Source organism: Pectinophora gossypiella, chromosome 9, assembly GCF_024362695.1.
Source record: "Pectinophora gossypiella chromosome 9, ilPecGoss1.1, whole genome shotgun sequence".
Lineage (NCBI taxonomy): Eukaryota > Metazoa > Arthropoda > Insecta > Lepidoptera > Gelechiidae > Pectinophora > Pectinophora gossypiella.
Window position 1 is genome coordinate 15,926,957 of NC_065412.1, and position 13,540 is coordinate 15,940,496.

Here is a 13,540-nt window from a genome sequence, read left to right on the forward strand (position 1 = left end):
CCTTCAATAAAAGCGTTTTTTCCGGTGCCGGCCGGACCATCGATAAAAATCGCACAGTTGTTGGATTCTCGGTAAACACTATCAACGCAAAGCTTTTCCACGTAATCGAATACGGCACGTTGATCGGGAGATAACTGTGGCAACCACTCTTCTACGTATGATTTCAAACTATCTAAATCATATTCAGTGCGTTCCCTATCTAACTCCGTTGACCTATAAATTACTTCCGGCAAACCTTGTTCTATTAACGAAGTTCCGTGTCTGCGTAGCATTCTATCTATTTGGATGAGGCACATGTTAAACGCGTTTTCTTCGTCATCTGGCACCCTATAAAGGAAATCTTCGGCCAATTGACGTTTATACGTGTTCCACAGTGACGCCACTGAGGCACCATTAACAGCCAGCGTTACAAAAAAGCTACGAAGTCGTGGTCCGGTTAAAAAAGTGGAAGCTTCTTCCATAGCCCGTTCATATTCGACTGCGTCGTCCGCAAGTCCTACGAATTTGGCAGCTTCTTGAAAAGTTGTGCAATTTGGACCTCCAATTTGAAGTAAATCCGCGAAACTACGACAAGGGTAAACACTTAAAAGAAGTCTTAAAAAGAACTGTTCACCTCTGTTCGGCGCGACCCAAAATAGACGCGCGACGAGCTCACCCCGCATTCTACGTGTAAGAAATTTGCCGTTTTGCATTTGCACCGCCTGAACTGTCTTTAAACATGGATCTTTCGCATGAATGTTATAATTTTCAAAAAAGTCTAAGTAGGATACCCGATCAAACTCCTCAGTTAAAGGCCTACTGAAATAGTCTAAAAGATCTGAACCTGCATTATTAACTGCCTCGTTCGCGTGGCCAGGCTTAAAAAATACCGAATTTTGATCGGGCAAATGTACTGTTAACATTTTTACCGTAGGGTTCCTAGCTACAATATCAAATTCAAGAACACGCCACGCTGCTTCGCTAGAACTAATATATCGCTTAGTGACATATTGTTCGATTTCATCCTCACGATGTTCTTCATCAACAACGGCAATACGGGCTTCATCAGGTCCTTTTGTCATATATTTAAATAAATACTTAATTATAGCACGCTGTGTGGACACTTCTAAATTTATGTGAGCATCATATTTTAGGAGAAGAGCAGGATTATAAGGAACGACCCACAAATCATTAACTATTACGTCTCTGCCGCGATATTTAATAATCGCCTGATTTTTACTATTGCGACGTAAATGTATAAAACCTCTATCGTCACTGAAGGTGACTGGTGTTTCTTTTTTTGGAAAATATTTTAAACAGTTTTTTTTCTCACTATTCCAACACGGCAAATTAGTTCGGTAAGGAGGGCCGCATGGACCGTGTATCATGTGATCCATGACAACTTTGTATAATAAAGTTTGTGCTGGATCGGGTATGGTAGCTCGAACAAACTTATCAATATCCAGACTTTCTACTGGTCCACCACCTTCCACTCTAAAAGCAATATGCGCATGTGGTAGTCCTCTTTTTTGGAACTCTATAACATGCATTATATAAACAATTTTTCCGAACCATTTACCCGATTTTAAATCTTTTAATAACTCTCCGAGTTTTAAGTTGAAAACTCGAGCACAAGTAAGGGGGTCTTTTGATCGACCTGATAATGTTGAATTTTTTATTTCAGGCCAGTTGGGGTTACATGTTAAAGTTAAAAAATATGATGGTGGACCTAACCTGTTTACCATTGCTATAGCATCCAGGTATTTCTTTTTCATGTACCGTGGACCCCCTGTGAATGAGCTAGGTAAATAAATTTTACCAGGTTCTACTCCACCTTCTCCTAAAATAAACTCGTCATTAATTAATTCTTGGAGTGGAGCTACTCTTAGCCTGTTTTGTTGTTTTGTTTGGCTATTTTTCAAAAACCGCAAGCGTTCTTCTAAAACTCTACAAAACATATCGACTAACCACTCTTCAGATAAACGACCAAATATGCTAAATCGCGATTCGGATAAAAGTAAACAACGGACATATTTAACCTGATTAAGCTTATTACCCTTATTATCTCTCATATCTGGATGCCAACCAGTATTTCCGTGAGGATATAAGAGAGGATACTGGAAAGTCTCGTATAAGGAATCCATTATATCTATTGTTCGAGGCCTACCGTCTGCTATCTTTTTGACTACAATACAGCGTGGAGAAAATTCTTCGCGGTCTGTACTAATAATTGCGGCAATTTCTTGACCAATAGGTTGATCTCCGAGGATGTTACCGTGAGTCGCACGAGTAGTTTTTTCGAACTTCAAGAAAGCTTCTGATGATACCTCTAAACTTAATCTTCTAAAACAATTTATGTATGGATTAACTGTGTGCATGAAACCTGTAATCATTCGAACTACCGATTTATCTAAACTTAATTCGCCAGCTAAACTTTCTCTTTCGCTACTGTCATTTATGTAAAAATTTATATTATTCGGACTTTCATTGTAAGATAAATCAAAGATACGGTGGTAAATACGTCCTTGAATTTTTAGAAAAGATATACCTTCTGGATGATGGTAACCGTGGGAAACACCTAATGCCGAAAATGCAAAAATATTATTGTAAGCGCGTGGTCTATTTAAAAAAGCTGGATTTGTATAAAATTCTTCGTTTAAGGGGAGAAAATTCTGAACGTTATAGTCACCTGAATGACAACACCATTGCCGACGAGATTTCTCTTCTTCGAACAATGGAGCATTGCATCTTGGACATCTATATGTTTGCTCAGAAAGAAGCGACGTATTTTTTAAATTATATAAGCGAATAGTGCTGAGTTCATGTCCCTGTTTTTCACCTATTAAATTTTTTGAATATCTCAGCGGTGTTTCTATGTTACGACAATTTTCTGTATATCTTTGTGCTGCTTTTTTGTTAATTTCGGGGTGGAGCTCGTAATAACGTTGAACGGCCGCGCGATGAACGTCTGGGTTGTTCTCGTTATAACGTTGAACGGCCGCGCGATGAACGTCTGGGTTGTTCTCGTTATAACGTTGAACGGCCGCGCGATGAACGTCTGGGTTGTTCTCGTTATAACGTTGAACAGCCGCGCGATGAACGTCTGGGTTGTTCTCGTTATACCGTTGAACGGCCTCGCGGTTAATGTCTGGATTGCGGTCGTTATACCGTTGAACTGCCTTGCGATTAACAGCGGGGTTTTTCGTTGTATATTTCCTTACAGCTTCGCGATGCGCATTTTCTTTATTCGGTTTTCGTCCGCGTTTCTGTTTTTTGGGTCGGCCGCCTTTATTTTTAACGCATTGGTTTTCGGCTTGATTACCAATTCTTTCTAATAGGACAACTGGTTTTAAAATTGACAATTTCAAATCATTTGTAGTGTCATAAACATCTACAGGATTTGTATCAACTTTCAATTTACTATCTAAATTTTGCACAGAGGTTTTAATCGGGGTCAGTGTTGACTGATAGTTTATCAAAATAGAATCTAAAGTTTGATTCACATGTAATGGTGATGATATTAAATCTCTTAAAATGGACTGTGACGTTTCGGAACTAACCTGGGTTTCATTTTGCCACATAAGGTCGTCATTTAATACTCTTAATCGAGTTAATGAGTATTCGGATCCGTCGTAAATTTCATTCGCGAGTAAAAGTTTTGCTAGCGCTTCGGTTGAATTACATTTAAATAAACGTGCTACGTAAGGACCGTCCTCTGGTTTGCCCCTTCCTATGTTAATGTTTTTGCTGTTAACCGCATGGCTGTTAAAGAAATAATATTCACCATTAAAGCGCCAAAAACTAAAAGTATAACCCTGACCCGTAAACAATATGCTATCCGTACTGTCGTTGTGATTTGAATTGTTTACATTATAAGCAAATTCTGAATCAACAGTATAGTCATTAGTATTAAAAAATACTCTGTTGTCCAAAATATTCTTTAACGTTAATAAACCTACGTCTTTATTCGCGGGAGTTGTAGGATACGTATTAGAAATGATCCAGTTGTCCTCCATGCTAACTATATTTACGACGTTACTCCCGACGCGAAGCTCATTGGGTAATTCATCTGGCATAAAATAACTGACACCCCTCTGAAGTAAATATTTTAACTGCATGTAAAGTGCATCCCCCATTTTTAAAATTTCATCAACTTCGGCAGTAGTGAAACATGCGCGATTATGGAATACAGAATAAATTGAAGCGCATGCTGAGATAACCGTACATTGCGAATTATTACCTTCATACACATCGGAGCCTTGGTGTGTTAGACCTAAGGAATTAGTAAACGTTAGATATTAATTTATTTAATAGATAAGGCAATACACCCTATTTTTGACATCCCTACTGTCTTTAGTAGGAAAAAAATAAGATAATTTTGATATATTCCATGCTATCTAAACAAAAATATGGTCCTATCTGGTTCTAGGTAATGGACATTTTTTTTTAAAAAACCATTTTAAACGCCTTAATCTCAGTGCGAACGTTAAAATTTGACAAATGATTAGACTGTACCAATAATTTAAGGTGCTAATAATTAGGCAGTTTACCCTATATACTTAAATTAAAAACCAATATTTATCAATATTATCATTCTCCAATAATGTAATTTTTTAATAAAAAAATAATTCACAGATATAATTACAGGCAATGCAATAACTATTATATGACCATTAAATTACCTATTATTAAAAAAAGAAATAAAAACCTACGCATATAAAATTTCAGTCGGATCAATAAACCTAGGTAGTAATGTTTATGCCTTACGTATAAAAATACACAATGCCGCCTTTACATTGTAAACGCAGGCTAAACCCTACAAGATTTATCAAAATAATGTACTAAGTATTGTACACATTAAAAAGGTCCAAAGAAAACTCCGCGATGGTATATGTGTATCTCTTATGGATATCTTTAGTATTCATCTACGGATGAATACGAGCTTATACTTGGAAGAGTTACAATCAAAAATTCAACAACTGGAACAAAAACTGGAAATAGCAGAGAATGAAATTGAGAATTTGGTATCTGAAAACTATGCACTTATAAAGAAAAATTCTGACTATGAACTAAAAATTAAACAGCTACCTAACGCAAATATGTAAAACTACACCAAGCCAAAGTGCGTCTAAGATAAAACTTCAGACCCTTAGTCTAAATTGAATTTCTCGAGTTTAGCTAACAACCAACCAATTGTTCCACCTATGATACGGAGTACCACGAAAGCGAAATTAGCGCCAACCACCACCGAGAGTGTAAGCAAAAATCAGTGCAACGTTAACATTCAGACAAATCGCACTTATAGTAATTATATTTAAGTACCTACATAAGGTTAGATAAAATTAGATTTAATAAAAATAAAATAAATAGGTAAAAAGTAAATAAGTAAAAATGTAGTGTATGAATTTAGATATTCCAAAGATAGCAGTAAATCTCCATGGTAAGTATAGGGAATGTTTTACTCCAAATTTAACGTGTGCATGTCAAGAGCAGTAAAGAATAAATCAAAACTACTGGATCGATTTTATATATGCTATATATTTTATACCCATGCAAAGCCGGAGCGGGCGGCTATGTTTTTATATATAACGTTCACAGTTTTTCTGTAGTGTATTTAGTATCAGCATTGCACCCGAGCGAAACCGGGGCGGGTCGCTAGTGGTATTTAAAATTAAAAACTTATGAAATACTGCCATAAGTCGTTAAGCCGTTGGTCCCGGCTATTAGCCGTAAAAACACCTTCACCAACCCGCAGTGGAGCAGCGTGGTGGAATATGCTCCATACCCTCTCCGGTTGATTGAGAGGAGGCCTGTGCCCAGCAGTGGGACGTATATAGGCTATTTATGTTTATGTTATGTTATGGAATACTGAAACTATGAGCTTATGATAATCAAATATCATTCTAAGCAACTTTCTCGAAAAAATACATACTTAAGAGTACGCCTATTTCCCGTTGGGATAAGCAGAGACCACGCAATTCCATTTACTACGATCCTGACACATCACTTTGCTTCGACCACTCTTATCAAAGTCTTAATGCACGCTCGCCGGTTCCCAGTACTATTGACCGTGGCTTTTCTTTAAATATCCTGGAATTAATCGAGGTATGTACTACCTAGGCCTTCCTCTTCCGATTCTACTAATTATACTACTAAATAAATCTTGTCCATGTCCAAAATATCTAAGCATTCTTTTATCAATTCTCTTCACTACACATTTTCTTTCACAACAGTCCCTTATCACGCTATTTTATCATTCAAAGTCATTTCACTCATACTTCTCAACGTTGTCATTAGTAACCTTTTGACAGTTTTAATAAAAGATTAAACAAATAATTACATAATTGTAACATAAATATTTAATTGAGGTAATAAACTAACTTTAAGTCCAATTTCATTCATATTCTCTCTCGTAATCTGTTTTCTGCCTACCCCAATGGGAAATAGGTGAGATATTATGTAGGTATGCAATGCAGCACTCTATTTAGGAATATTTCGAAAATTTAATATAAAATAACAGTAAAACGTAATACCACAGTTTTTGTTCTTATTTTGATCTTGTTGCATCATAGTGTGAGATTATTTCAAGACTAATATAAGTGAAGTATGTATATTTGTCAAAATATAAAAAAGAAACCAGGCAAGTGCGATTTGGAATCGCGCACCTAAGGTTCCATCCACAGATGTGATCAGTAAAAGAAAATTCTGATGGCGAAATCTAACATATAATAATACGATTGAGTTGAACATCTCTCATCATCATCATCACACGTCAAAAATAAAGAATAATATAATACCTTAGAATGGTCTGTCTCGTACTTATGCATTAGACGTGTATCTATACTACATACTTACATACATAGAATTTTCCTTTATTAACCTTTACTGTGGACGGAACCTTGGGTACATATATATACACATTAAATATAGTATAACATAGTATATATACCTACATTATTTTTTACTATATCAGGGTTGTAGAGATATGGTATTTTTATGCACTCATTGCATTCGGCGTTTTCCATATCTTTAGGCAGCTGTAAAGTTGTTACTTTATTTTGCTTATTACTTTATAGCTCATCATCATCATCAGCCCATTAACGTCCCCACTGCTGGGATACGGGCCTTCCCTATGGATGGGTAGGGAGATCGGGCCTTAAACCATCACGCGGACCCAGTGCGGATTGATGGTTATTAACGACTGCTAATGCAGCCGGGACCAACGGCTTAACGTGCCTTCCGAAGCACGGAGGAGCTCGAGGTGAAAACTTTCTTTTTTTTGTGGTCACCCATCCTATGACCAGCCTTTGCGAAAGTTGCTTAACTTCAACAATCGCAGACCGAGCGCGTTAACCGCTGTGCCACCGAGCTCATCAAATAACTCTTATAGCTATAACTTTATAGCTATCACAAAAAATAATTAAAAAAAACTCAAACCAACTTCAAAATCTGTCAAATAAAAAGTAATAAATAATATTAAGTTAAATACCTACATTAAAATCAAAATTTTAAAGATTCTTTTTGTTTAAACTCGAGAGTGTGACTAATAATATAATTTAATACGCCCGTAACCAGGTACCTTCGTTAACAAAACACTGGAATATAACATACATACACATAAACAGCCTATATACGTCCCACTGTTGGGCACAGGCCTCCCCTCAATCAACCGGAGGGGGTATGGAGCACACTCCACCACGCTGCTCCACTGCGGGTTGGTGGAGGTGTTTTTACGGCTAATAGCCGGGACCAACAGCTTAACGTGCCCTCCGAAGCACGGAATCATCTTACTTTTTCGGACAATAAGGAATATAACATGTCTTATAATTTGTTTAATGTGTGTAGTGCCCGACACACCCTTGACCGTTTTCCAATTTTCTTTAAACCATTAGTAGTCGAAACACAAGATTCCTAATTTTTTAATGTTTTTCAACCATAAGTTGAAAATTTCTAAATCAATTTTGATGAAACTTGCATTCTTTCCTATGTTGGACGATACATAATCCCATAAACAAGCATTATTGCAATACGATTTGTAGTTACTAAGAAATGCATGGACAAACATACATCCATATATTTTGAATACATATGGGTCCAATTGATAACGTTTTTTTTAAAGTCGATTAAAAAAAAGGTTTGTTTGTGGTCTACCTAGGTGAACTGACAAGGTGTACCAAAACCAACACAGGGTTTCCTTCAGTCCCTACCACATGGTCATCAAGATATATAACCATATTCAAAATATAGACAAACCTACATTCACTCTTTGACAGTAATTTAAGTTTCTTGTAAGTAGACAAATGTTATTATACCTAGCATTCAATATTTTTTTTTCAGATAAACTAAATATTTCAAAGCTTCAATATCTCTATCTCTATATTAGGTACTTACTTAATAACTTGTTTGATATAATTTTGTTACCTAATTACTTATTTCTATAATTCTTAGTTAGATAGTTAATATTTAACCATCATTATCACATATTTAGTTGACTTTTTCACGATTTTAGAAAAAGGTCACTCAGAATATTAAGAGAGTAACTGCTATAGCATAGAATAAGTAATAATACTATGGTCATAGGTTAACTTATGTGTGTATTATAATTTGTTACAGACCTACTTATTACTTACAGGTCATCTAATGAGTAATGTTACTGTTGTGCTACAACATGGGTTGCTGTCAAACCTGAATCACTCCGATTGTTATAATTCAAAAAGGATTCACTCTTATTATTATTATTTATTATCTACAGTTTTATGACTTCTCTGACCATCTAAATTTATCATAAGTTAACTAACTTACTTCATATAGGTACCTACCTACTTAAATATTCTAAAATATGAATAGTAATTACCTATCGCCTATTCTAGTCACACAGCATAAGTAGGGGCAATACAATTGATTTAAGTAGATACCTAGGTACCTAATACCTATTATTAAGTAAAGTTTTTTCCACGGCTGATGTCAAGCGGCTGGCTATTTTAGACATAAAAATCAATCGATCGTTTCGTAAAATGGATTTAACATAAAAAATGTGCATTAGATATTAAGCTCGTTAAAACCTAAATACTTACCGGCACCGACGCAGGTCGCAGCAGTCTCGTCATAGAGGCCCTGCTGTTCGTCGTCGACGCGACGGCGAAGCATTGTAGAGCACGATGGAATCTCAACGCTTGAACGCTTCATCTGTAAACAAACCACTTCTATACTATTTGTGTTTATCTAATACACAATAAAATAAGAATTATAGCTTTTAAGTAGATAGGTACTTACCTTTTAACGTTCTCACTTTCATTATGTGAAAAAGAGAATCAGTACCTACAGAAAGTTAAAGATCTTACAATTATAATACCTAATTATGTTTATATGGCTAACTTTTTTACGATTTCAAAGATTATTACCTTATTATATACCTAAATATTTATAAATAATTGTTAAATTATTAATAACAAAATCGACTTACCTTTGGAAATCTTGGAATACAAGTGAAAAAACGCTTGTCACTTTTTCGCGCCAACGGTTTCGGTAGCGGTACTGAATTTACTTTTTTTTTCCATGCGCCTAACAAAGAAATACTGGCAAAGCAAATTCAAACAGCCAATATCGGAAAATATTGAGGTACTTATTTTTTTGACTTGGTCGCATAGATATCGATGGAATTAATAAATAAGCAACAAAATCTAATTTCGTTTTGTCACTTCAGTACCATTTAACTTTTTTAAATAAGCAACGGAGATTGAGTATTTTCATTAATTTTTCCGTGGTTTTTTGGCGGGAAAGTTGTTTTTTTTTTTTATTGAATAATCTAAATATTTAATACGAAGTGAAGAATTAATCGAAAAAAACACATTCTCTTTAGTGTTGTTGTATCGGAAAAATATATAAATATAGTATAAATAAATATTCAATAAACAAAGTGGTACTAACTATTTTCGGTACGTACCAAGAAGCCGCTTCATAACATAACTTGAAAGTTTATTCGGACTTTTAATTCGTATCACAATAACAGACATTCCAAGCTACGTTCCCCAAAAAAATATAGATAGCTTTGTGTATCCATAGGCGATGGCGTCAAGGAAACCGGTTAATAATTTGAGTTTATGGCCCCAGGTAATTAGAAGATGAGGCTATATGGCATAATACCTTAGCGTAACCTGTAGATTCCATTGCCTACCGATTTGAAAAAATGAAAATAAGTCTATTGTTTTTAACGAATTTAACGTAGTATATTTGGCTGTATGTGTTATGTTTCCTTTGCCTTATTTAATGATTCCAACTCCTACTTCTCCGTTTTTTGCGATACAAAAACAACCAAAAAAAAATGAACGTAGTTGTTATTTTTTTTTATCTTTTTGGCGGGAACGGGACAGTTGCTTTCTTCATTGAATAATCTAAATAATTAACACGAAGTGGAAGTGGTGTTTTGTGGTTAATGATCGCATTAAGTTAGTCGTAAAACATTCGCGACAGTGTTATTATATCGGAATCTATTTTCGCTTCATGCCAACAAGCCGCTTCATAACTCGAAAGTTTATGCAAAAAAAAAAATACCTTAGACATGGCTGTATGGACGTAGTTACCTTTACCTTCGAGAAAAAAAAAATACCTTGTTATATTTTTCTTGATCTCGTTGCTGAAGTTCTCTTGATATTTTCCTGTGCTACTTATTTCCTATTTTGTTAGAATTTGTAGTTTACAAGTTCATTGAATCGAGCCGTACTTCCCCGTTTTTTGCGTCAACATTCTACTGTAAAAATTTCCAGAATCATTATGTGTTTTGGAAAGAGCTGATATGATAATAAGTTTGTCTATAATGTGCGTTGATAAATTGTAATGTAAGTAACATACAATCAAAAGACACTGTTATTATAAAGTTATTTATTTACAGGTGTTAGATGCTGATCGACTTTGTCATACTAACTCATACTCGTACTAAGAGATGCGAGCAACAATAACAAGTCTCCTGAAGAATGTTCCAGTCAGAGTTGGAAACAATTGTGACTGTATAAGTTGTGGAATATCTTTGAACAGGCACTCAAGAAGACAAAATCACAGGCCATAGGCTTATGGAAAAAAAGTGATAAGTGGTATTATACAGAAAAACAAATATCTCCAAGACAGGTAATAAAATAATAAGGATTTTAATTTATGTTGTGCCATTTAAAAGTTATGTGTTTGAATCATAATTGCTATAAGGCCATAATTATGATTAAACATTGTTCTAATTTCAATTTAATGTTGGCAATGTTTAAATTCCATCTTTTCACATTAAATAATATTGTTACAATCATTAAATAATATTGTTACCTACAATCAGGTATATTCTGCAATATATTATTGTATGTGTATGGAGGGCCTAATTTATATTTATTGACTCCATAGGGACGGCAAAACTACAATTAATTTTTAGAACATTCATATTTGCTTTCAGATGCCTGATGGATGCTTGAATTAGAGATGAATGGTTGTTTGCAGGATGAGCTCACATCGAAAGCATTAATATTTAGTGAACAGTAAAGCTGTGTTAAGTGTGCCGTTGCATTGTATGTAGTTAGTAGCTATTTATGTTCATAGATGTTGTTAAACTACCTATGAGCTTAAATCACTTTATATTATCATATCATAACATAACATAACAAATACTTTTTTGCACAAACAGGAAAAAACAAAATACAAAACAAAAGAGAAATAAAATTAGTACAATAGGCGGCCTTATCATTAAATAGATAATAAAAAAAATAACTATGTATATTTTAATGTTATTGTTAAGTTTTTATATACCTACTTACTAATAATGTAACCATACATCTCATCATCTCCTATTACATAGCTTGTGAGGTGGATGGCGAACCTCATCAACCCTGTTATAGGATTATTACTGAGCCACCCTGTTGTTACATAAACCAAGTCCCCTGACATGGTTTATGTAACAACTATGTGTTTATATTAGTAAGTAGTAACTGGGACCAACAGCTTCACATGCCATCCAAAGGATCGCAAAGTAATTTTTGTGATATGTCGACACCGGGTTCAAACTTTGGATTGTGAGCCTGTCAGTCAACCACTCTGAATAACAGAGAAGGGGAGGAAAGTAGTTGGTTAAGTTGATGTTTTATTAAACTATTTGATTAATTGTAGAAATATTTTGTATGAGTATGAGTTGCACCTATGACATATTTTAAATATAATAATAAAAAAACTTATTTCTAAAAATATGTCTTTTATTACTTTTTTAAACAAAATTGTTTCTTTTGAGGGATTGTGTCCTCTAACATGATGGACTAATGTTATGGCGATAGGCTGATCCCTTATCACCATAATGTTCATCATATCCATCTTTGGACTTCGTATCAACAGTGGCTGTAAGTTGTCTTTGATTACTTGTGGCTCTGCCCACCCCATTAGGGATTACGGGCGTGAGTTTATGTATGTATGTATGTTGTTTCTTTTTAAAATTATCTTGAAAAATATAGAGTTTAATGACATTGTTAAGTGCCATTTCTACTGATAGGATAACACAATCAGTGGTTTGACCAGTTGTTAGTTACATTTTGATGTAGGCACCTGCAGGCATTGAATTTATGACCTCTTGAGAATTTCCACATGAAACATCCTTTGGTAGTTTACTAATGAGGTACTTTCCAGGCTACGTTCCCCAAAAAATATATAGATTGCGCTGTACAGAGGTGCGTTCGTTTAACCTTCCAATTTCATGGACGACACGCATGTATCTACTTGTTTTACCTTTGTTTTTGAGTATATATGATGACCCTTGTAATTACACCCAGGCACAACACATCTTCCACCTAATATTATTCTGATCAAAATAAAGAAAAGCAATATAGGTAGGTAGCAAGACTATTCTATACCTACATATCTGATTCATATAACAATACATACCTCTGCCATCAAATTATATTTTTTCAATATAATTATTTACCGCAGCAAGAACAAAATAGGTATTTATCACGTTAAATCTGGACAGCGCCATCTATATATTTTTTTGGGAACATAGCCTGAAGAGTATCTCATTAGTTTTTTTTTATAAATATTTCTATTACTTACCTATAATGTTACTGGTGCTGTTTCTAGTACCTACTCAACATCTAAATGTATTTGAAGTTACACCTGTCATTTCCTTATCAGTTGAAAAGGAAAGGGACGGGTAAACAACGCGTAGAACTTTTGGAATACACGTTAATTTTAGGCAGAAAATTAAAAAAGAACCTTCTTTAATATTGACCTTAAATTTAAAATTTAATATATAACCCGACAAAATTAAGTTAACAGCACACGCCAAAAGAATTGCAATGAGCGAGATGCCTATTTTATAATTAACAGTTGTCAATCATCCGTCCTTTCCTTTTCGGCGGATAAGAATGAAAAAAAAAACAGTTATTGGCAAGCTTGCTGCAAAATATAACGGTGTGCCTCTTTTTGAGGCTACAAGAATTATATAGTAAAAAAAATAATTGCAACTATAAATTTAACCTGACTACTTCTAACGGCTACCTCACTTTGTTCAGCAGACATCTGGTTTATCCGCCATTTTGTTTTGAGG

At 34.7% G+C, this 13,540-nt stretch overlaps 1 long non-coding RNA gene across 1 annotated transcript; it reads left to right on the forward strand.

Moving 5' to 3' along the window:
• Nucleotides 1-10,455: 10,455 nt before the first annotated feature.
• Nucleotides 10,456-12,181, forward strand: LOC126369746 (uncharacterized). Its single transcript, XR_007566758.1, has 3 exons — nt 10,456-10,814; nt 10,868-11,100; nt 11,411-12,181. It is a non-coding gene; the product is annotated as an uncharacterized LOC126369746 (long non-coding RNA).
• The last annotated feature ends 1,359 nt before the right edge of the window (nt 12,182-13,540 follow it).